Source organism: Panulirus ornatus, chromosome 4, assembly GCF_036320965.1.
Source record: "Panulirus ornatus isolate Po-2019 chromosome 4, ASM3632096v1, whole genome shotgun sequence".
NCBI lineage: Eukaryota > Metazoa > Arthropoda > Malacostraca > Decapoda > Palinuridae > Panulirus > Panulirus ornatus.
The window spans coordinates 85,271,366-85,295,206 of record NC_092227.1 but is presented as its reverse complement, the minus strand read 5'-3'; the positions used below and the strand labels follow the sequence as shown (position 1 = coordinate 85,295,206).

General features: G+C 41.5%; 1 long non-coding RNA gene across 4 annotated transcripts; it reads right to left on the bottom strand.

The window, feature by feature from the left end:
• Positions 1-417: 417 nt before the first annotated feature.
• On the bottom strand, positions 418-23,565 carry LOC139746121 (uncharacterized). Of its 4 annotated transcripts, none has more exons than XR_011712071.1 (2): positions 22,876-23,565; positions 418-776 (listed from the first exon to the last, which is right to left on the bottom strand). It is a non-coding gene; the product is annotated as an uncharacterized lncRNA (long non-coding RNA). The 4 variants fall into 4 exon arrangements; XR_011712067.1 differs by having other exon boundaries at positions 22,881-23,565; XR_011712066.1 differs by having other exon boundaries at positions 22,958-23,565.
• Positions 23,566-23,841: the final 276 nt, after the last annotated feature.

Below are 23,841 nucleotides of genomic sequence, written 5' to 3'. Positions count from 1 at the left end.
ATTACAAAACAGGGATGACAAGGTTCATTCCTCTGGATGCATGTACATGTTGGACTTTTTGGAAGTGAATATGCTCATACTACAGCAAAAGATGGATGTATGAGGGATAAGGTAGATTTTCATGTTCCTAAACATACAGGACAAAGAACAGGGATAAGGTAGACTTTCATGTTCCTAAACATACAGGACAAAGAACATTGTCCAAAGTAAATTTTGGGAGGAGCTATTGGAGAGAGATGATATGAATGACAACAGTAGGAGTATAATGAGGTATGACGAAGTATGTGAAGGTTCTGGATTCTATACACATAGCAAAAATAGGTGGGGGGATGTTATTGTGGTTTGTTTCAGATTAGAATACATTAATGGACGGGAAAATGGAGCAAGTTTTGAGGAAAACAAAAAATGTAAGATATGTTTGGCTAAAGAAAAAGATACCCTTCAGCATTATATTTTAAGATTGTAACATGCTGTCTAGGTGTAGATTGAGGAGAAAAGATGTGATCATTAATGCTTTCTAGCCTATACATCACATTAAGAAGGCTGTTAAAGTCTGGAGGTAATGTATATAGAATGTTGTTACTTAATGCTTACAAGTGTGTTGCCAGTTGTAAGTGGTAAAATTGTAATGCAGGCATCTCACCATATTGTGGATGGGGTTCCTTTTCTTTTGAGAATAAAATTTTAAAATCATCACCTTCAACCTCTGTTTTGGACCCTCAACCTTCATCTTCTCTTGTTAACCCCTCAGATTTGGATGAACCAATGCATGACACCTGAAAGACCAAATGTTCTTATTGAATATGAGGATGAATAGGCTCCTCCTCCTGAAGTGGCAATTATAAGAACAAGCAAAAATTCATAAGCTCCAAGCATGTACTGTATTTGATGCTTGTTTAGCAATGTACTGATGTGCTTCATGTCATAGATCAAGTCAATAGCTAGGGGCCAAGTGAAACAAAAAATGTCCTACATGGTTTAAATGTACAGGTATTGACGGTATATGTGAAAATGAATTACTACATAGGTCAGATCATCATATGTAGTTCGAAATGAAATAGTGAATGGTTGAAATAACTTTTATCAAAAATTTCTTCACATTCGACAATAATATTGCAAAAAGAGTAAAATTTGGTACTTTTTCTTTGCGAGCTCGTTTATAGGTTCCAAACCCGACACCTTTACACAGCAGCGAGTTCAGGTTTGGGAGCATACACAATGAATGATAGATAGATAGGTTCTTTTTTTAATGTATTACTGCAGCAAGGGAGAGACATGTTATAATGTAGTAGTTATATCATAATGCCCAGTTTAATAATCAAAGATACTCTCCCACATTTGCAGTTTTAGCACAGAAATTAATAAAAACACAAGCATAAAAACTTGTAGTTTTTTGAGCTTGTTCCTGTAGTACTGGAGTGTTTTTCAAGGAACAGCTCTGTTTTTTCTAGATCTCATGAACTTGTAGTACTTATTCATGTCTTTAATTAATGTGTGTACTTTCTTACATAAAACATTTGTGCAAGTTACATCACATTTTGTGATGTAACTTACACGTACTTCACCAATGAAAGGGTAAGATAGGTAAGTGGGAATAAAAAGAAAGTGGCAGAAAGAGCAGAAGAGGACATATGTGTCTGAAGTGGAGGGAACAAAGAGAAGGGGGAGACCAAATTGGAGATGGAAAGATGGAGTGAAAAGGATTTTGAGCTATTGGGGTATGAACATGCAGGAGGGTGAAAGGCGTGCGAGGAATAGAGTGAATTGGAATGATGTGGTATACCAGGGTCGACGTGCTGTCAATGGATTGAACCAGGGGATGTGAAGCGTCTGGGGTAAACCATGGAAAGTTTAGTGGGGCCTGGATGTGGAAAGGGAGCTGTGGTTTTGGTGCATTATACATGACATCTAGAGACTGAGTGTGATCGAATGTGGCCTTTGTTGTGTTTTCCTATTGCTACCTCGCGCACATGCAAGGGGAGGGGGTTGTCATTTCATGTGTGGCGGGGTGGTGATGGGAATGAATAAGGGCAGACTATGAATTATGTATATGTGTATATTTGTATATGTCTGTATGTGTGTATATATATGTATACATTGAGATGTATAGGTATGTATATGTGCGTGTGTGGACGTGTATGTATATACATGTGTATGTGGGTGGGTTGGGCCATTCTTTTGTCTGTTTCCTTATGCTACCTCACTAACGCGGGAGACAGTGACAAAGTATAATAAATATAACGTGTATGTGGGTGGGTTGGGCCATTCTTTCGTCTGTTTCTTTGCGCTAACTTGTTAATGCGGGAGACAGCGACTAAGTATAATAAATAAATAAAATGAAATAATGTTTACACATATTCATACTTGCTCACCAAGTATGAATATTCCCTCCACCTCTGACGTATATATCCTCTTGGTCAATCTTTCCACACTCATTCTCTCCACATGACCAAAGCATTTCAAAACACCCTCTTCTGCTCTCTCAACCACACTCTTTCTATAACCACACATCTCTCTCACCCTTTCATTACTTACTCGGTCAAACCACCTCACACCACATATTGTCCTCAAACATCTCATTTCCAGCACATCCACCCTCCTCCGCACAACTCTATCTATAGCCCATGCCTCGCAACCATATAATATTGTCGGAACCACTATTCCTTCAAACATACCCATTTTTGCTTTACCGGATAATGATCTTGCCTTCCACACATTTTCCAACGCTCCCAGAACTTTCGCCCCCTACCCCACCCTATGACTCACTTCAGCTTCCATGGTTCCATCCACTGCCGTATCCACTCCCAGATATCTAAAACACTTCACTTCCTCCAGTTTTTCTCCATTCAAAATTACCTCCCAATTGACTTGTCCCTCAACCCTACTGTACCTAATAACCTTGCTCTTATTCACATTTACTCTCAGCTTTCTTCTTTCACACTCTTTACCAAATTCAGTCACCAACTTCTGCAGTTTCTCACCTGAATCAGCCACCAGTGCTGTATCATCAGCGAACAACAACTGACTCACTTCCCAAACTCTCTCATCCACAACAGACTGCATATTTAACCCTCTCTCCAAAACTCTTGCATTCACCTCCCTAACAACCTTGTCCATAAACAAATTAAACAACCATGGAGACATCACGCACCCCTGCCGCAAACCTACATTCACTGAGAACCAATCACTTTCCTCTCTTCCAACTCGTACATAAGCCTTACATCCTCGATAAAAACTTTTCACTGCTTCTAACTACTTGCCTCCCACACCATATATTCTTAATACCTTCCACAGAGTATCTCTATCAACTCTATCATATGCCATCTCAAGATCCATAAATGCTAAATACAAATTCATTTGCTTTTCTAAGTATTTCTCACGTGCATTCTTCAAAGCAAAAACCTGATCCACACATCCTCTACCACTTCTGAAACCACACTGCTCTTCCCCAATCTGATGCTCTGTACATGCCTTCACCCTCTCAATCAATACCCTCCCATATAATTTCCCAGGAATACTCAACAAACTTATACCTCTGTAATTTGAACACTCACCTTTATCACCTTTGCCTTTGTACACTGGCACTATGCAAGCATTCTGCCAATCCTCAGGCACCTCACTATGAGTCATATATACATTAAATAACCGTATCAACCAGTCAACAACACAGTCACCCCTTTTTTAATAAATTCCACTGCAATACCATCCAAACCCGCTGCCTTGCCGGCTTTCATCTTCTGCAAAGCTTTTACTACCTCCTCTCAGTTTACCAAATCATTATCCCTAACCCTCTCACTTTGCACACCACCTCGACCATAACACCCTATATCTGCCAATCTATCATCAAACACATTCAACAAACCTTCAAAATACTCGCTCCATCTCCTTCTCACATCACCACTACTTATCACCTCCCCATTAGCCCCCTTCAGTGATGTTCCCATTTGTTCCCTTGTCTTACACACTTTATTTACCTCCTTCCAAAACATCTTTTTATTCTCCCTAAAATTTAACGATACTCTTTCACCCCAACTCTCATTTGCCCTCTCTTTCACCTCTTGCACCTTTCTCTTGACCTCCTGCCTCTTTCTTTTATATATCTCCCACTTATGTGCATTATTTCCCTGCAAAAATCATCCAAATGCCTCTCTCTTCTCTTTCACTAATAATCTTACTTCTTCATCCCACCACTCACTACCCTTTCTAATCTGCCCACCTCCCACGCTTCTCATGCCACGAGCATCTTTTGTGCAAGCCATCGCTGCTTCCCTAAATGCATTCCATTCCTCCTCCACTCCCCTTGCATCCTTTGTTCTCGCCTTTTTCCATTCTGTACTCAGTTTCTCCTGGTACTTCCTCACACATGTCTCCTTCCCAAGCTCACTTACTCTCATACACATGTATATACATAAAAGCCCACACATGCACACATACATACCGATACATTTCAATGTATACAAACATATACATAATCATACTTGCTACCACTCCTGTGACCACCCTGCCACACATGAATAGCATCCCCCCCCCCATGCATGTGCGAGGTAGCACTAGGAAACGACAACAAAGGCCACTTTCATTCACACTCAGTCTCTAGCTGTCACGTGTAATGCACCGAAACCACAGTTCCCTTTCCACATCCAGGCCCCACAAAACTTTCTATGGTTTACCCCAGACACTTCACATGCTCTGGTTCAATCCATTGACAGCACATCGACCCCAGTATATCACATCGTTCCAATTCACTCTATTCCATGCACGCCTCACCCTCCTGCATTTTCAGGCCCTGATCACTCAAAATCTTTTTCACTCCATCCTTCCACCTCCAGGGGCGTATCTAGGGGAAATAGTGCCCATGGCAAGCACTGAAACTGTGCCTGTCCAAATATATGACCAATATGAACCAATATTTTTTATTTTTATTACCTCCGCCAAGATTATGTTTTTACCGGCGTTTGTTTGTTTGTCTGTGAGCAACTTTCAACAAAAGTTATGAACAAATTTTGATGAAATTTTCAGGGAAAGTCAGAAATGACACAAGGACCAATTGATTAGATTTTGGTAGTGATCTGAATCATTGTCTGGATCCCGAATGCCATTACAGAAATATAAATTTTTGTGAGTAACTATTGAACTTATGATATCAATGTGATTCCAAATGCCAAAGATATGTTTTCATGGAAAAAATCTAAATTTTGCGACTTAACAAGACCATAAGGGCAGAATGCAATATGCAATATCTATTTTATTGTGGAAGAAGAAAGTTAAGAGTAAATGTGAATAAGAGCAAGGTTATTAGGTACAGTAGGGTTGAGGGTCAAGTCAATTGGGAGGTGAGTTTGAATGGAGAAAAACTGGAGGAAGTGAAGTGTTTTAGATATCTGGGAGTGGATCTGTCAGCGGATGAAACCATGGAAGCGGAAGTGGATCATAGGGTGGGGGAGGGGGCGAAAATTTTGGGAGCCTTGAAAAATGTGTGGAAGTCGAGAACATTATCTCGGAAAGCAAAAATGGGTATGTTTGAAGGAATAGTGGTTCCAACAATGTTGTATGGTTGCGAGGCGTGGGCTATGGATAGAGTTGTGCGCAGGAGGATGGATGTGCTGGAAATGAGATGTTTGAGGACAATGTGTGGTGTGAGGTGGTTTGATCGAGTAAGTAACGTAAGGGTAAGAGAGATGTGTGGAAATAAAAAGAGCGTGGTTGAGAGAGCAGAAGAGGGTGTTTTGAAATGGTTTGGGCACATGGAGAGAATGAGTGAGGAAAGATTGACCAAGAGGATATATGTGTCGGAGGTGGAGGGAACGAGGAGAAGAGGGAGACCAAATTGGAGGTGGAAAGATGGAGTGAAAAGGATTTTGTGTGATCGGGGCCTGAACATGCAGGAGGGTGAAAGGAGGGCAAGGAATAGAGTGAATTGGAGCGATGTGGTATACAGGGGTTGACGTGCTGTCAGTGGATTGAATCAAGGCATGTGAAGCGTCTGGGGTAAACCATGGAAAGCTGTGTAGGTATGTATATTTGCGTGTGTGGACGTATGTATATACATGTGTATGGGGGGGGGGGCCATTTCTTTCGTCTGTTTCCTTGCGCTACCTCGCAAACGCGGGAGACAGCGACAAAGTATAATAAATAAAATAAAAATAAATAACTAAAAGAGTACTGTGGTAGACATAGAAAGAACTATTCAAAAATTAAAGAATCCAACAGACTTTGTGAAACAGAAAACTGAATTGAGGAATAGTGAGGTAAATGTGCAATAAGGATGAGATTATTAAGAAAAATAACCAAATCGAGCCACCCTTCGTTGAATAAAAGTTTTATTCAAATATATATTGGGAGGTAAGTTTGAATGGAGAAAAACTGGAGGAAGTAAAGTGTTTTAGATATCTGGGAGTGGATCTGGCAGCGGATGGAACCATGGAAACGGAAGTGAATCATAGGGTGGGGGAGGGGGCGAAAATCCTGGGAGCCCAGAAGAATGTGTGGAAGTCGAGAACATTGTCTCGGAAAGCAAAAATGGGTATGTTTGAAGGAATAGTGGTTCCAATGATGTTGTATGGTTGCGAGGCGTGGGCTATGGATAGAGTTGTGCGCAGGAGGGTGGATGTGCTGGAAATGAGATGTTTGAGGACAATATGTGGTGTGAGGTGGTTTGATCAAGTAAGTAATGTAAGGGTAAGAGATGTGTGGAAATAAAAAGAGCATGGTTGAGAGAGCAGAAGAGGGTGTTTTGAAATGGTTTGGGCACATGGAGAGAATGAGTGGGGAAAGATTGGCCAAGAGGATATATGTGTCGGAGGTGGAGGGAACGAGGAGAGGTGGGAGACCAAATTGGAGTTGGAAAGATGGAGTGAAAAAGATTTTGAGTGATCGGGGCCAGAACATGCAGGAGGGTGAAAGGCGGGCAAGGAATAGAGTGAATTGGATCGATTTGGTATACCAGGGTTGACGTGCTGTCATTGGATTGAATCAGGGCATGTGAAGCGTCTGGGGTAAACCATGGAAAGTTCTGTGGGGTCTGGATGTGGAAAGGGAGCTGTGGTTTCGGGCATTGTTACATGACAGCTAGAGACCGAGCGTGAACGAATGGGGCCTTTGTTGTCTTTTCCTAGCGCTACCTTGCACACATGAGGGGGAGGGGGATGTTATTCCATGTGTGGCGAGGTGGCGATGGGAATAAATAAAGGCAGACAGTATGAATTATGTACATGTGTATATATGTATATGTCTGTGTGTGTGTATATATGTGTACATTGAGATGTATAGATGTATAGGTATGTATATTTGCGTGTGTGGACGTGTATGTATATACATGTGTATGGGGGTGGGTTGGGCCATTTCTTTCGTCTGTTTCCTTGCGCTACCTCGCAAACGCGGGAGACAGCGACAAAGCAAAATAAAATAAATATATATCTAGGCTTTATATAAGACTTTGGTTCAAGTACATATCTAAGACTATGTAATAGGTAAATAAAGTGCGTAAGACAAGGGAGCAAATGGGAACTTCAGTGAAGGGCGCAAATGGGGAGGTGATAACAAGTAGTGGTGATGTGAGAAGGAGATGGAGTGAGTATTTTGAAGGTTTGTTGAATGTGTTTGATGATAGAGTGGCAGATATAGGGTGTTTTGGTCGAGGTGCTGTGCAAAGTGAGAGGGTTAGGGAAAATGATTTAGTAAACAGAGAAGAGGTAGTAAAAGCTTTGCGGAAGATGAAAGCTGGCAAGGCAGCAGGTTTGGATGGTATTGCAGTGGAATTTATTAAAAAAGGGGGTGACTGTATTATTGACTGATTGGTAAGGTTATTTAATGTATGTATGACTCATGGTGAGGTGCCTGAGGATTGGCGGAATGCGTGCATAGTGCCATTGTACAAAGGCAAAGGGGATAAGAGTGAGTGCTCAAATTACAGAGGTATAAGTTTGTTGAGTATTCCTGGTAAATCATATGGGAGGGTATTGATTGAGAGGGTGAAGGCATGTACAGAGAATCAGACTGGGGAAGAGCAGTTTGGTTTCAGAAGTGGTAGAGGATGTGTGGATCAGGTGTTTGCTTTGAAGAATGTATGTGAGAAATACTTAGAAAAGCAAATGGATTTGTATGTAGCATTTATGGATCTGGAGAAGGCATATGATAGAGTTGATAGAGATGCTCTGTGGAAGGTATTAATATATGGTGTGGGAGGCAAGTTGTTAGAAGCAGTGAAAAGTGTTTATCGAGGATGTAAGGCATGTGTACGTGTAGGAAGAGAGGAAAGTGATTGGTTCTCAGTGAATGTAGGTTTGCGGCAGGGGTGTGTGTTGTCTCCATGGTTGTTTAATTTGTTTATGGATGGGGTTGTTAGGGAGGTGAATGCAAGAGTTTTGGAAAGAGGGGCAAGTATGAAGTCTGTTGGGGATGAGAGAGCTTGGGAAGTGAGTCAGTTGTTTGTTCGCTGATGATACAGCGCTGGTGGCTGATTCATGTGAGTAACTGCAGAAGCTGGTGACTGAGTTTGGTAAAGTGTGTGAAAGAAGAAAGTTAAGAGTAAATGTGAATAAGAGCAAGGTTATTAGGTACAGTAGGGTTGAGGGGTCAAGTCAATTGGGAGGCGAGTTTGAATGGAGAAAAACTGGAGGAAGTGAAGTGTTTTAGATATCTGGGAGTGGATCTGGCAGCGGATGGAACCATGGAAGCGGAAGTGGATCACAGGGTGGGGAAGGGGGTGAAAATCCTGGGAGCCTTGAAGAATGTGTGGAAGTCGAGAACATTATCTCGGAAAGCAAAAATGGGTATGTTTGAAGGAATAGTGGTTCCAACAATTTTGTATGGTTGCAAGTCGTGGGCTATGGATAGAGTTGTGCGCAGGAGGATGGATGTGCTGGAAATGAGATGTTTGAGGACAATGTGTGGTGTGAGGTGGTTTGATTGAGTAAGTAATGTAAGGGTAAGAGAGATGTGTGGAAATAAAAAGAGCGTGGTTGAGAGAGCAGAAGAGGGTGTTTTGAAATGGTTTGGGCACATGGAGAGAATGAGTGAGGAAAGATTGACCAAGAGGATATATGTGTCGGAGGTGGAGGGAATGAGGAGAAGTGGGAGACCAAATTGGAGGTGGAAAGATGGAGTGAAAAAGATTTTGTGTGATCGGAGTCTGAACATGCAGGAGGGTGAAAGGAGGGCAAGGAATAGAGTGAATTGGATCGATGTGGTATACCGGGGTTGACGTGCTGTCAGTGGATTGAATCAGGGCATGTGAAGCGTCTGGGGTAAACCATGGAAAGCTGTGTAGTTATGTATATTTGCGTGTGTGGATGTATGTACATACATGTGTATGGGGGTGGGTTGGGCCATTTCTTTCGTCTGTTTCATTGCGCTACCTAGCAAACGCGGGAGACAGCGACAAAGCAAAAAAAAAAAAAAAAAAAAAAATAACTAAAAGAGTACTGTGGTAGACATAGAAAGAACTATTCAAAAATTAAAGAATCCAACAGACTTTGTGAAACAGAAAACTGAATTGAGGAATAGTGAGGTAAATGTGCAATAAGGATGAGATTATTAAGAAAAATAACCAAATCGAGCCACCCTTCGTTGAATAAAAGTTTTATTCAAATATATATTGGGAGGTAAGTTTGAATGGAGAAAAACTGGAGGAAGTAAAGTGTTTTAGATATCTGGGAGTGGATCTGGCAGCGGATGGAACCATGGAAACGGAAGTGAATCATAGGGTGGGGGAGGGGGCGAAAATCCTGGGAGCCCAGAAGAATGTGTGGAAGTCGAGAACATTGTCTCGGAAAGCAAAAATGGGTATGTTTGAAGGAATAGTGGTTCCAATGATGTTGTATGGTTGCGAGGCGTGGGCTATGGATAGAGTTGTGCGCAGGAGGGTGGATGTGCTGGAAATGAGATGTTTGAGGACAATATGTGGTGTGAGGTGGTTTGATCAAGTAAGTAATGTAAGGGTAAGAGATGTGTGGAAATAAAAAGAGCATGGTTGAGAGAGCAGAAGAGGGTGTTTTGAAATGGTTTGGGCACATGGAGAGAATGAGTGGGGAAAGATTGGCCAAGAGGATATATGTGTCGGAGGTGGAGGGAACGAGGAGAGGTGGGAGACCAAATTGGAGTTGGAAAGATGGAGTGAAAAAGATTTTGAGTGATCGGGGCCAGAACATGCAGGAGGGTGAAAGGCGGGCAAGGAATAGAGTGAATTGGATCGATTTGGTATACCAGGGTTGACGTGCTGTCATTGGATTGAATCAGGGCATGTGAAGCGTCTGGGGTAAACCATGGAAAGTTCTGTGGGGTCTGGATGTGGAAAGGGAGCTGTGGTTTCGGGCATTGTTACATGACAGCTAGAGACCGAGCGTGAACGAATGGGGCCTTTGTTGTCTTTTCCTAGCGCTACCTTGCACACATGAGGGGGAGGGGGATGTTATTCCATGTGTGGCGAGGTGGCGATGGGAATAAATAAAGGCAGACAGTATGAATTATGTACATGTGTATATATGTATATGTCTGTGTGTGTGTATATATGTGTACATTGAGATGTATAGATGTATAGGTATGTATATTTGCGTGTGTGGACGTGTATGTATATACATGTGTATGGGGGTGGGTTGGGCCATTTCTTTCGTCTGTTTCCTTGCGCTACCTCGCAAACGCGGGAGACAGCGACAAAGCAAAATAAAATAAATATATATCTAGGCTTTATATAAGACTTTGGTTCAAGTACATATCTAAGACTATGTAATAGGTAAATAAAGTGCGTAAGACAAGGGAGCAAATGGGAACTTCAGTGAAGGGCGCAAATGGGGAGGTGATAACAAGTAGTGGTGATGTGAGAAGGAGATGGAGTGAGTATTTTGAAGGTTTGTTGAATGTGTTTGATGATAGAGTGGCAGATATAGGGTGTTTTGGTCGAGGTGCTGTGCAAAGTGAGAGGGTTAGGGAAAATGATTTAGTAAACAGAGAAGAGGTAGTAAAAGCTTTGCGGAAGATGAAAGCTGGCAAGGCAGCAGGTTTGGATGGTATTGCAGTGGAATTTATTAAAAAAGGGGGTGACTGTATTATTGACTGATTGGTAAGGTTATTTAATGTATGTATGACTCATGGTGAGGTGCCTGAGGATTGGCGGAATGCGTGCATAGTGCCATTGTACAAAGGCAAAGGGGATAAGAGTGAGTGCTCAAATTACAGAGGTATAAGTTTGTTGAGTATTCCTGGTAAATCATATGGGAGGGTATTGATTGAGAGGGTGAAGGCATGTACAGAGAATCAGACTGGGGAAGAGCAGTTTGGTTTCAGAAGTGGTAGAGGATGTGTGGATCAGGTGTTTGCTTTGAAGAATGTATGTGAGAAATACTTAGAAAAGCAAATGGATTTGTATGTAGCATTTATGGATCTGGAGAAGGCATATGATAGAGTTGATAGAGATGCTCTGTGGAAGGTATTAATATATGGTGTGGGAGGCAAGTTGTTAGAAGCAGTGAAAAGTGTTTATCGAGGATGTAAGGCATGTGTACGTGTAGGAAGAGAGGAAAGTGATTGGTTCTCAGTGAATGTAGGTTTGCGGCAGGGGTGTGTGTTGTCTCCATGGTTGTTTAATTTGTTTATGGATGGGGTTGTTAGGGAGGTGAATGCAAGAGTTTTGGAAAGAGGGGCAAGTATGAAGTCTGTTGGGGATGAGAGAGCTTGGGAAGTGAGTCAGTTGTTTGTTCGCTGATGATACAGCGCTGGTGGCTGATTCATGTGAGTAACTGCAGAAGCTGGTGACTGAGTTTGGTAAAGTGTGTGAAAGAAGAAAGTTAAGAGTAAATGTGAATAAGAGCAAGGTTATTAGGTACAGTAGGGTTGAGGGGTCAAGTCAATTGGGAGGCGAGTTTGAATGGAGAAAAACTGGAGGAAGTGAAGTGTTTTAGATATCTGGGAGTGGATCTGGCAGCGGATGGAACCATGGAAGCGGAAGTGGATCACAGGGTGGGGAAGGGGGTGAAAATCCTGGGAGCCTTGAAGAATGTGTGGAAGTCGAGAACATTATCTCGGAAAGCAAAAATGGGTATGTTTGAAGGAATAGTGGTTCCAACAATTTTGTATGGTTGCAAGTCGTGGGCTATGGATAGAGTTGTGCGCAGGAGGATGGATGTGCTGGAAATGAGATGTTTGAGGACAATGTGTGGTGTGAGGTGGTTTGATTGAGTAAGTAATGTAAGGGTAAGAGAGATGTGTGGAAATAAAAAGAGCGTGGTTGAGAGAGCAGAAGAGGGTGTTTTGAAATGGTTTGGGCACATGGAGAGAATGAGTGAGGAAAGATTGACCAAGAGGATATATGTGTCGGAGGTGGAGGGAATGAGGAGAAGTGGGAGACCAAATTGGAGGTGGAAAGATGGAGTGAAAAAGATTTTGTGTGATCGGAGTCTGAACATGCAGGAGGGTGAAAGGAGGGCAAGGAATAGAGTGAATTGGATCGATGTGGTATACCGGGGTTGACGTGCTGTCAGTGGATTGAATCAGGGCATGTGAAGCGTCTGGGGTAAACCATGGAAAGCTGTGTAGTTATGTATATTTGCGTGTGTGGATGTATGTACATACATGTGTATGGGGGTGGGTTGGGCCATTTCTTTCGTCTGTTTCATTGCGCTACCTAGCAAACGCGGGAGACAGCGACAAAGCAAAAAAAAAAAAAAAAAAAAAAAAAAAAAAAAATATTTAGGTTAAGCAGAAAGACTCACCAGAACATAAATTAAACTATAACCTACTTAAGCCATAGGTACCCAAACTATGAAAATTTCACTGTAAAATTAATGCTGAAAACCACTGGTTCTTTGAATAGTACATAAAAAAGTATTAGTAACACAAAAGTATTTTTGGAAATATATGTATAAAGATATTCAAATAAAAATACAAGGTGTCCTAAAAACATGTACTCACATTTTGACTCTCATAACTCATTAAATTTTTCATTTCTTTTCAGACCAAATTAACAGCTCATTGATTAACAAATCATGACACGAGATTAAAACTACAACTGCATCTTCCTTGCTTCTACTGATGCAAACTGGTCTATGATGTGCTCAAAGTCAGTTTTCTTAGTTTCTCCTTTTTCTACAATGAGCAGAGCAAGATCACAGAGTCTGTCTTGACCCATAAAAGCTCTCAGACATGAAAGTTTCATCTTGCTAAATGACCTCTCACAGCTGGTAATGGTAACTGCAATGGTTAGCTTTATCTGAATAGAAATGCGAAGATTAGGAAAAACACTCATCTCCATACTGAACAATGAATTTGAGAAGTTCTTCAGGTCGAATTATCTTTATGTTGGTATGACTTGACAGCAGCATTCTTCAATTGAAAATTTCTTCATATAGCTGCTGTCTATCAATATCAGAGCTGTACAGTTCACATAAACCTTCACACTTCTTTAGGACACTGCTGTCGACGCTGTAATGCAGTCCCTCGACATCGAGAAGAAACCCAAACTTGGCATCTGTGTCAAGCATATGAGTGACCCTTTCATCCATTTCTCTGTGAAGACAGTCAAGCGTTACCCTCATGACTCTTTCAATTTCCTCCTTGTCTATTAACCTAGCATCTCTTGAGTTATCAGCCATTTGTTTCTTTCCTCTCCAACATTTTTCGACTTCGACATTCCTTTCTTGACAGAGATTAAGTCCTTCAAGTGACTCAACTTACTGACCCACACTTCTTGTTTATCATCAAAATGATCTCAAAGGGCTTTCAAATCCAGGGCAGCATCATGAAAGTTCATGCAAGGATCCTGTAGCCTCTTTCGAACATGGTAAATGCAAATGAGTATTTTGTCACCAAATCCTAGCAGTCAGAAAATCTAAACTCAACATGCAGTTATACAGCTGCCTCACCTCACTTCCTGTTTCACTGGTCTAATTTTTATTGTCTATCGTATCCTGGAGGACTTGCAGTATCTCCTTAAGGTATTTGTAGAAGGGGTGTACTGCTTCTGTCCTTGCACTCCACCTGGTTTCAGACTATGAATTAACAACATGAGAAGAGTATTTCTGAGTTTTTCCCAATGCTGTGTTGAACAAGACAAAAACACACAGAGAGCTTGGATAGTTCCAAAAAATGTGACCATCATTAGATCCTGCTTAGCTGCATGTACACCTACCAAATTGAGCGAGTGATTATCACAACTGACATACACTGCCAACTTATCTTTCTCACTTATTCTTTGTTGGACACCACTTCTGTGCCCAGCCATCACAGCAGCGTTGTCACAGCACTGTGACCGACAGTCTTGGAGCTCCATTTCGTCCCTCTCTCGTTGTTTCAAGATGTCTTCGACCAAGCTCTCAGCATCCTTCTGGCTTATCTGGATAAAACCAAGGAAGGACTCTTTAACACAGACTACTTTCCTCTCAAAATCAACTTCCACATACCTCACTACTTCTGACATCTGCTCACAGTGTGCTTGATCAGGGGTCGAGTTGAACATGGGACCAGTGTACTTGGCTCTACGAATGCTTCTCACTAAACTCTGGCAAACAGTGGATACCATCAGGTGAATGAATTCATTCTGAACACTTGGTGAAAGATAAGATGTGGATCCAGCATGACCTTTCACATAGGTCAAGTGTTCTTTCATGACGGTCAAAAATGGCCAGTAGTTTCACTAAGCTGAAAAAATTTCCCACATTGGCATCATGATCATCGTCTAGCTAGTGACTCTGTGTCCTCGCAAAGACAGGGTCTGAGTTGCAAGGAATTTTATGCCATGAAGGATTCTTGTCAAGATATCACGCCACTTCTGCTTTTCCTTCTCAATCTGTGATTGAAGTTCCATGTCAGTAACTCTGTTCTCAACTAAATTTATTTCCACTGGGTGAGGCACTTCTGGTGATTAATGGCATTTTCATGAACTTAGTACTAAACCTTTCAGGTGCTTTCCACTGGTGGAATCCATGTTCTTGCTCCAATGAGGATTGATGGTCTGACCTGGAATAGAGAAGATAACATGCAAAATGCTGACTTTAGAAGGGGAATAGACCAGCCATGAGTGAGTCACTTCCTCATCATGACCATTTCCCAGTTTTCTCTTGAATCAAGATTTGTTCATTGAGAGGTTGTTTGTTGGTAGGAAAGGCCCATCACTTCTGGAAATACTTTGAACCCAACTTTATAATTTCTGTTCTTAGTGCATCAGACAGAATTGCTTTTCCAGTATCCCTGTCAAACTTCAGAAGTCCAATGTCATGTTGTTTAATTACTTCTGGTATGGTGGTTTGAGACTCTTTGGCACCATCCACTTCACTAGATAAATTTTTGTCAATACATTCAACATGAATGTTGGGGTGAAGAAGGTGGTGAGAGTAAGTGAGCTTGGGAAGGAGACCTGTGTGGGGAAGTACCAGGAGAGACTGTGTACAGAATGGAAAAAGGTGAGAACAATGGAAGTAAGGGGAGTGGGGGAGGAATGGGATGTATTTAGGGAATCAGTGATGGATTGCGCAAAAGATGCTTGTGGCATGAGAAGAGTGGGAGGTGGGCTGTTTAGAAAGGGTAGTGAGTGGTGGGATGAAGAAGTAAGAGTATTAGTGAAAGAGAAGAGAGAGGCATTTGGACGATTTTTGCAGGGAAAAAATGCAATTGAGTGGGAGAAGTATAAAAGAAAGAGACAGGAGGTCAAGAGAAAGGTGCAAGAGGTGAAAAAAAGGGCAAATGAGAGTTGGGGTGAGAGAGTATCATTAAATTTTAGGGAGAATAAAAAGATGTTCTGGAAGGAGGTAAATAGGGTGCGTAAGACAAGGGAGCAAATGGGAACTTCAGTGAAGGGCGTAAACGGGGAGGTGATAACAAGTAGTGGTGATGTGAGAAGGAGATGGAATGAGTATTTTGAAGGTTTGTTGAATGTGTCTGATGACAGAGTGGCAGATATAGGGTGTTTTGGTCGAGGTGGTGTGCAAAGTGAGAGGGTTAGGGAAAATGATTTGGTAAACAGAGAAGAGGTAGTAAAAGCTTTGCGGAAGATGAAAGCCGGCAAGGCAGCAGGTTTGGATGGTATTCCAGTGGAATTTATTAAAAAAGGGGGTGACTGTATTGTTGACTGGTTGGTGAGGTTATTTAATGTATGTATGACTCATGGTGAGGTGCCTGAGGATTGGCGGAATGCGTGCATTGTACAAAGGCAAAGGGGATAAGAGTGAGTGCTCAAATTACAGAGGTATAAGTTTGTTGAGTATTCCTGGTAAAGTATATGGGAGGGTATTGATTGAGAGGGTGAAGGCATGTACAGAGCATCAGACTGGGGAAGAGCAGTGTGGTTTCAGAAGTGGTAGAGGATGTGTGGATCAGGTGTTTGCTTTGAAGAATGTATGTGAGAAATACTTAGAAAAGCAAATGGATTTGTATGTAGCATTTATGGATCTGGAGAAGGCATATGATAGAGTTGATAGAGATGCTCTGTGGAAGGTATTAAGAATATATGGTGTGGGAGGCAAGTTGTTAGAAGCAGTGAAAAGCTTTTATCGAGGATGTAAGGCATGTGTACGTGTAGGAAGAGAGGAAAGTGATTGGTTCTCAGTGAATGTAGGTTTGCGGCAGGGGTGTGTGATGTCTCCATGGTTGTTTAATTTGTTTATGGATGGGGTTGTTAGGGAGGTAAATGCAAGAGTCCTGGAAAGAGGGGCAAGTATGAAGTCTGTTGGGGATGAGAGAGCTTGGGAAGTGAGTCAGTTGTTGTTCGCTGATGATACAGCGCTGGTGGCTGATTCATGTGAGAAACTGCAGAAGCTGGTGACTGAGTTTGGTAAAGTGTGTGGAAGAAGAAAGTTAAGAGTAAATGTGAATAAGAGCAAGGTTATTAGGTACAGTAGGGTTGAGGGTCAAGTCAATTGGGAGGTGAGTTTGAATGGAGAAAAACTGGAGGAAGTGAAGTGTTTTAGATATCTGGGAGTGGATCTGTCAGCGGATGGAACCATGGAAGCGGAAGTGGATCATAGGGTGGGGGAGGGGGCGAAAATTTTGGGAGCCTTGAAAAATGTGTGGAAGTCGAGAACATTATCTCGGAAAGCAAAAATGGGTATGTTTGAAGGAATAGTGGTTCAAACAATGTTGTATGGTTGCGAGGCGTGGGCTATGGATAGAGTTGTGCGCAGGAGGATGGATGTGCTGGAAATGAGATGTTTGAGGACAATGTGTGGTGTGAGGTGGTTTGATTGAGTAAGTAACGTAAGGGTAAGAGAGATGTGTGGAAATAAAAAGAGCGTGGTTGAGAGAGCAGAAGAGGGTGTTTTGAAATGGTTTGGGCACATGGAGAGAATGAGTGAGGAAAGATTGACCAAGAGGATATATGTGTCGGAGGTGGAGGGAACGAGGAGAAGAGGGAGACCAAATTGGAGGTGGAAAGATGGAGTGAAAAAGATTTTGTGTGATCGGGGCCTGAACATGCAGGAGGATGAAAGGAGGGCAAGGAATAGAGTGAATTGGAGCGATGTGGTATACAGGGGTTGACGTGCTGTCAGTGGAGTGAATCAAGGCATGTGAAGCGTCTGGGGTAAACCATGGAAAGCTGTGTAGGTATGTATATTTGCGTGTGTGGACGTGTGTATGTACATGTGTATGGGGGGGGGGGGTTGGGCCATTTCTTTCGTCTGTTTCCTTGCGCTACCTCGCAAACGCGGGAGACAGCGACAAAGTATAAAAAAAAAAAAAAAAAAAAAAAAAAAAAAAAACATTCAACATCATCACCAACTCCATTGTCTTCCCTTCCTGTCATGTTAACATCCTCTCTGGCACCCTCATTCTTAACCTCATCATACTCAGTTTTATCTGACTTTACTTCCTCTTTAGCTTGTGAAACATTTGCACTCGATCCATCTCCAGATTCCAACAAACTTGTAGCAGGCGCAGTTGTCTCCATGGAACTTGTCAAACTACTTGATCCAGGCACTTCAAAGAAGGGCATGAAGAACTTGGCTGATTTTTTGGCTTCCTCTGCCTCCACCTTTCGTCTCTTTTGCCCTTCAGCTCCACTTCTCTTCTTTGTGAAAAACGTTCCATGGTCTTAAAATTAACTAAAAAAAAAAAAAAAATAACTTTCATCTCTTTCACCCTTCAGCTCCACTTTTCTTCTCTGTGAAAAAACTTTTTTATGGTCTTCTTAAAATTACCTAAAATAAAGAAGTAACACTTTTCAATAAGAACATTACATTTCATTTGTACTAAGTGGTATCTCTCACAGAAGCAAATTCAAGATATTTGGTTCCATGGTAAAATTTTACTTCATAGTCATACTACTACTCAAGTCTCAGATTCTGCAGGCCCTGCAGATTACTACCTAGAACTAGAACAGATCCAGACATACTGCCAAAATCTTTATCTAATCCTTCTACAAATTAGCTGATAGTATATTTTGAACAAAACCAACTATAATCCAAATGATATTTGCCATATTAAGAATAATGTACCGGATATACACAATGGGCTTGATTAAAAATGTACCTACAGTGGATGTATATAAAAATACATACAGTGAAATTATAAACTGTTGAAGAATTAGGCCAAACTTAAATTTATATAAACTCTTAAAGACTTAAAGTTGAAGACTTTTTTGATCAAAATTGTCATGTAGAAGTGGTAATGCAACTGACAGTAGCAAAATATTCCTATAATTGAAAAGTAGGCAATTTTCTTTTTTATGTCACAAAACCAAACCATAAAAAATGTCAATCGGGTAGCATATGTCAAAAAACAAACCTGTTGAGTGGCGACCCCATTCAAGTGGTGTCCAGAGTACCTGCCCTACTTGCCATACCTTAGATATGCCAGTCTCCCACTTCTCGTTCCCTCTACCTCTCACACATATATCCTTTTTGTCAATCTTTCCTTACTCATTCTCTCCATGTGACTAAACCATTTCAATACACCCTCTTCTGCTCTCTCAACCACACTCTTTCTATTACCACACATCTCTCTTACCATTTCATTACTTACTTGATCAAACCACCTCACACCACATTCGTCCTCAAACATTTTATTTCCAACACATCCACCCTTCTCTGCACAACCCTATCTATAGCCCATGCCTTGCAACCACATAACATTGTTGGAACCACTATTCCTTGACACATGCCCATTTTTGCTTTCCGAGATAATGTTCTCGCCTTCCACACATTCTTCAACGCTCCCAGAACATTGGCTCCCACCCCCACCCTGTGACTCACTTCTGCTTCCAAGGTTCCATCCACTGCCAAATCCACTCCCAGATATCTAAAACACTTCACTTCGTCCAGTTTTTCTCCATTAAAACTTACCTCCCGATTAACTTGTCCCTCAATCCAAATGAGCCTAATAACCTTGCTCTTCTTCAAGTCTACTCTCAGCTTTCATCTTTCACACATTTTACCAAACTCAGTCACCAACTTTTGCAGTCTCTCACCCTAATCAGCCACCAGTGCTCTATCATCAGCGAACAACAACTGACTCACTTCCCAAGCCCTCTCATCCACAACAGACTTCATACTTACCCTTCTCACCAAAACTCTTGCATTCATCTCCCTAACCACCCTATCCATAAACAAACTAAACAACCATGGAGACATCATGCACCCCTGCCGCAAACCGACATTCATGGGAAACCAATCACTTTCCTCTCTTTCTCGTACACATGCCTAACATCCTTGGTAAAAACTTTTCACTGCTTCTAGCAACTTACCTCCCACACCATATACTCTTCATACCTTCCATAAAGCTTCTCTATCAACCCTATCATATGCCTTCTTCAGATCCATAAATGCTACATACAAATCCACCTGTTTTTCTGAGTATTTCTCACATACATTCTTCAAAGCAAACACCTGATCCACACATCCTCTACAAGTTCTGAAACAACATTGCTCTTCCCCAATCTGATGCTCTGTACATACCTTTACCCTTTCAATCAATACCCTCCCATTTAATTTCCCAGGAATACTCAACAAACTTATACCTCTGTAATCTGAACACTCACCATTATCCCATGTGCCTTTGTACAATGGCATTATGCATGCATTCTGCTAATCCTCAGGCACTTCACCATGAACCATACATACACTGAATATCCTTACCAACCAGTCAACAAGACAGTCACCCTCTTTTTTAATAAATTCCACTGCAATACCATCTAACCCCGCCGCCTTGACGGCTTTCATCTTCCGCAAAGCTTTCACTTACTCTTCTCTGTTTACCAAACCATTCTCCCTGACCCTCTCACTTTGCACACCACCTCAACCAAAACACTCTATATCTGCCACTCTATCATCTAACGCATTCAACAAACCTTCAAAATACTTACTCCATCTCCTTCTCACATCATCACTACTTGTAAAAGCCCCCCATTAGCCCCCTTCACCGATGGTCACATTTGTTCTCTTGTCTTATGCACTTTATTTACCTCCTTCCAAAACATCTTTTTATTCTCCCTAAAATTTAACGATACTCTCTCACCCCAGCTCTCATTTGCCTTCTTTTCACCTCTTGCACCTTTCTCTTGACCTCCTGCCTCTTTCATTTATATATCTCCCAGTCATTTGCATTATTTCCTTGCAAAAATTGTCCAAATGTCTCTGTTTTCTCTTTCACTAACAATCTTACTTCTTCATCCCAATATCACTACCCTTTCTAACCTGCCCATCTCCCACCTTTCTCATGCCACAGGCATCTTTAGCACAAGCCATCACTACTTCCCTAAATACATCCCATTCCTTCCCCACTCCCCTTACGTCCTTTGCTCTCACATTTTCCATTCTGCACTCAATCTCTCCTGGTACCTCCTCACACAAGACTCTGTCCCAAGCTCACTTGCTCTCACCACTCTCTTCACCCCGACATTCTCTCTTCTTTTCTGAAAACCTCTACAAATTCTCACTTTTGCCTCCACAAGATAATGATCAGACATCCCTCCAGTTGCCCCTCTCAGTATGTTAACATTCAAAAGTCTCTCTTTCATGCGCTTATCAATTAACACTTAATCCAATAACACTCTCTGGCCATCTCTACCACTTACATATGTATATCTTTCTTTTTAAACCAGGTATTCTTAATCAACAGTTCTTTTTCAGCACACAAATGCAAAACCATCCAAACCCGCTGCCTTCCTGGCTTTCATCTTCCGCAAAGCTTTTACTTCCTCTTCGCTGTTTACCAAATCATTCTCCCTATCCCTTTCACTTTGCACACCACCTCGACCAAAACACCCTATATCTGCCACTCTATCATCAAACACATTCAACAAACCTTCAAAATACTCACTCCATCTTCTCGCATCACCAATACTTGTTAGCACCTCCCCATTAGCCCCCTTCACCGAAGTTACCATTTGTTCCCTTGTCTTAGGCACTTTATTTACCTATTTCCAAAACATCTTTTTATTCTCCCTAAAATCTAATGATACTCTCTCACCCCAACTATCATTTGCCCTCTTTTTCACCTCTTGCACCTTTCTCTTAACCTCCTGCCTCTTTCCTTTATACATCTCCCATACATATTCCCCTATAATTGCTACATACATCCTTAGCACCTTTTCCTTTGAATGAAGGAACAATAATAGCTTTCACCCAATCCTTTGGCACAAGGAGGATATATGTCAGAAGTGGAGGGAACAAGGAGAATGGAGAGACCAAATTGGAGATGGAGCTTCCATGCTAAACTATATATTAAAAGTATCTGCTCTATCACACTTCTCTCCTCTATACTTCAGCATCTCAAATGTAATCCAATTTTCTCCAGGTGCCTCTACAACCTTCCTCATTATTGCCCTTTTTACCTCCCTTCTTACTACAGGCCCATATACTTGTGTCCTTTTTTTTCCATCCTCCATACCCATGCATGTATCCACTGCAGCCTACCTTCGTCTCTACGTATTTTTCACACATTCTTTAAAGCAAGCATCTTATCCACACATCTTCTACCACTCCTGAAACCACACTGTTCCTACCCATTCTGAAGCTCTGTCCATGCCTTCACCCTCTCAGTCACCACCCACCCATATAACTTATCAGGTTCACTCAACAAACTTATACTTCTGAAGTATGAACACACCTTTATCCCCCTTGCAATTCCTCAAGCACCTCGCTGTGATCCATACATACACTGAAAATCCTAACTAAACATTCAGTAACAAGGCCATCCCCTTCCTTAAGTAATTCAACTGCAGTACCATCCACTCCAGCTGCATAGCTACATTTCATCTTATAAAGGCTTTCATCAACTCTTCTCTCTTCACTAAACTACTCTCCATGACTCTAATCACTTTGCATATCAACTCAACTTAAAGAATCTACACATGCCACCCTGTCATCATCCACATTCAACAGTGCCTCAAAATACTCCTTCTCCACATACTCCTGTTACCACTTCTTCATTTGCCCCCTTTTCTGATGTTCCCATTAATTCTTTTTTTTTCACACACTATTTAACATCCTTCCAAACACTTATTCATCCTAACATTTACTGATACTCACTCCCTCCAACTAACATTTGCCCTCTTTTTCCACCTTTGCACCTTCCCCTTGCCATCCAGGTGCTTTCCCTTATACATCTCCCAAATCATGTGCACTCCTTCCCTGTAAATGCCTCCCATATACCTCTCTTTTTTCTTCCACTAGCACCTTTACTTCTTCATCCCACCACTCACTATCCTTTCTAATCTGACTCCCTCCAACTTCATGCATACCACATGCATCTCTCGCATATGCCAGCACTGCTTCCCTAAATACCTCCCATTCCTCACCCACTCCCCAAGCTTTGTTTGTTGTCCTTTTACAATTCTATGCTCAATCTCTTGGTATTTCTTCACACATCTCTTTTTCCAAGCTCATTTACTCCTACCATTTTCTCTTTTATATCATTTAATCTTTTCTAAAAACCTCTATAAACCTTTACCCTTACCTTACCTCCACAAAGTAATGATCAGACATCCACTAGCTGGCCTCTCTCAGTATATTCACAAACAAAAGTCTTTTTAACATGCCTAACAATTGGTATGTAATCCAAGAATGCCTGCTGACCATCCTTCCAACTCACATACATATACTTGTGAATGTCCTAGGTATTCCAAATCTTCAATACTTTTCCAGCATACAGCACCACAAGCTGTTCACCATTTCCATTCACAATAATGAATACAGGTATACCACTGATTTTCCAGAAACTGATGATTCAGTGCCTCCTTTAGTCCAGACAAAATTAGGTGAGGGAACTTGAAATTTCCGTGGCCACCAGACTAGTTTACATGGGTGGCCACAGATGGCACTGTGTGTAGGGCACGCTTATTCACATTCTTTACACAGCACTTATTGGTGGTGAGACCGCAATTCTGCGAGATTCTTAGCTCATTTTGCTTAAATTTATCCCTAGCTATGGCTTCTAAGACATATGAGAGTGTCAGTCGTGGTGTCAAACGTAAACACCAGTCCATATGGACCGTGGTGTTTCGGTGCGTAAACTGTGTGACATCTACAGTATTGGTTCATCAACTGTTTATGATATAAAGAAGCAAAGGGAGAAAATATTGAAATTCTATGCAGACAGCGATTCCAAGTAGCAAATGAAGATTAAAAAAACTATGAAAGATGGTAATAGTACTGAGCACAATCAAGTGATGCTGGAATGGTTTTGACAGCGTTGGAATGATGGAGTGGACTTGTCAGGTAGTATGATAATGGACCAGACTAAGTTGTTCCATAAAGAACTTAAGTTACAACATGAGCATGACTATAGTGAAAAATGGCTTCAAAGATTCAAGAAGCATCATGGAATTTCCATGAATAAAGTGTGTAGAGAAAAGCATTCTGCAAACCACGAAGGAGCTGCCAAGTATGTTGATGAATTTGCAAAACTTGTAGCTGACGAGCA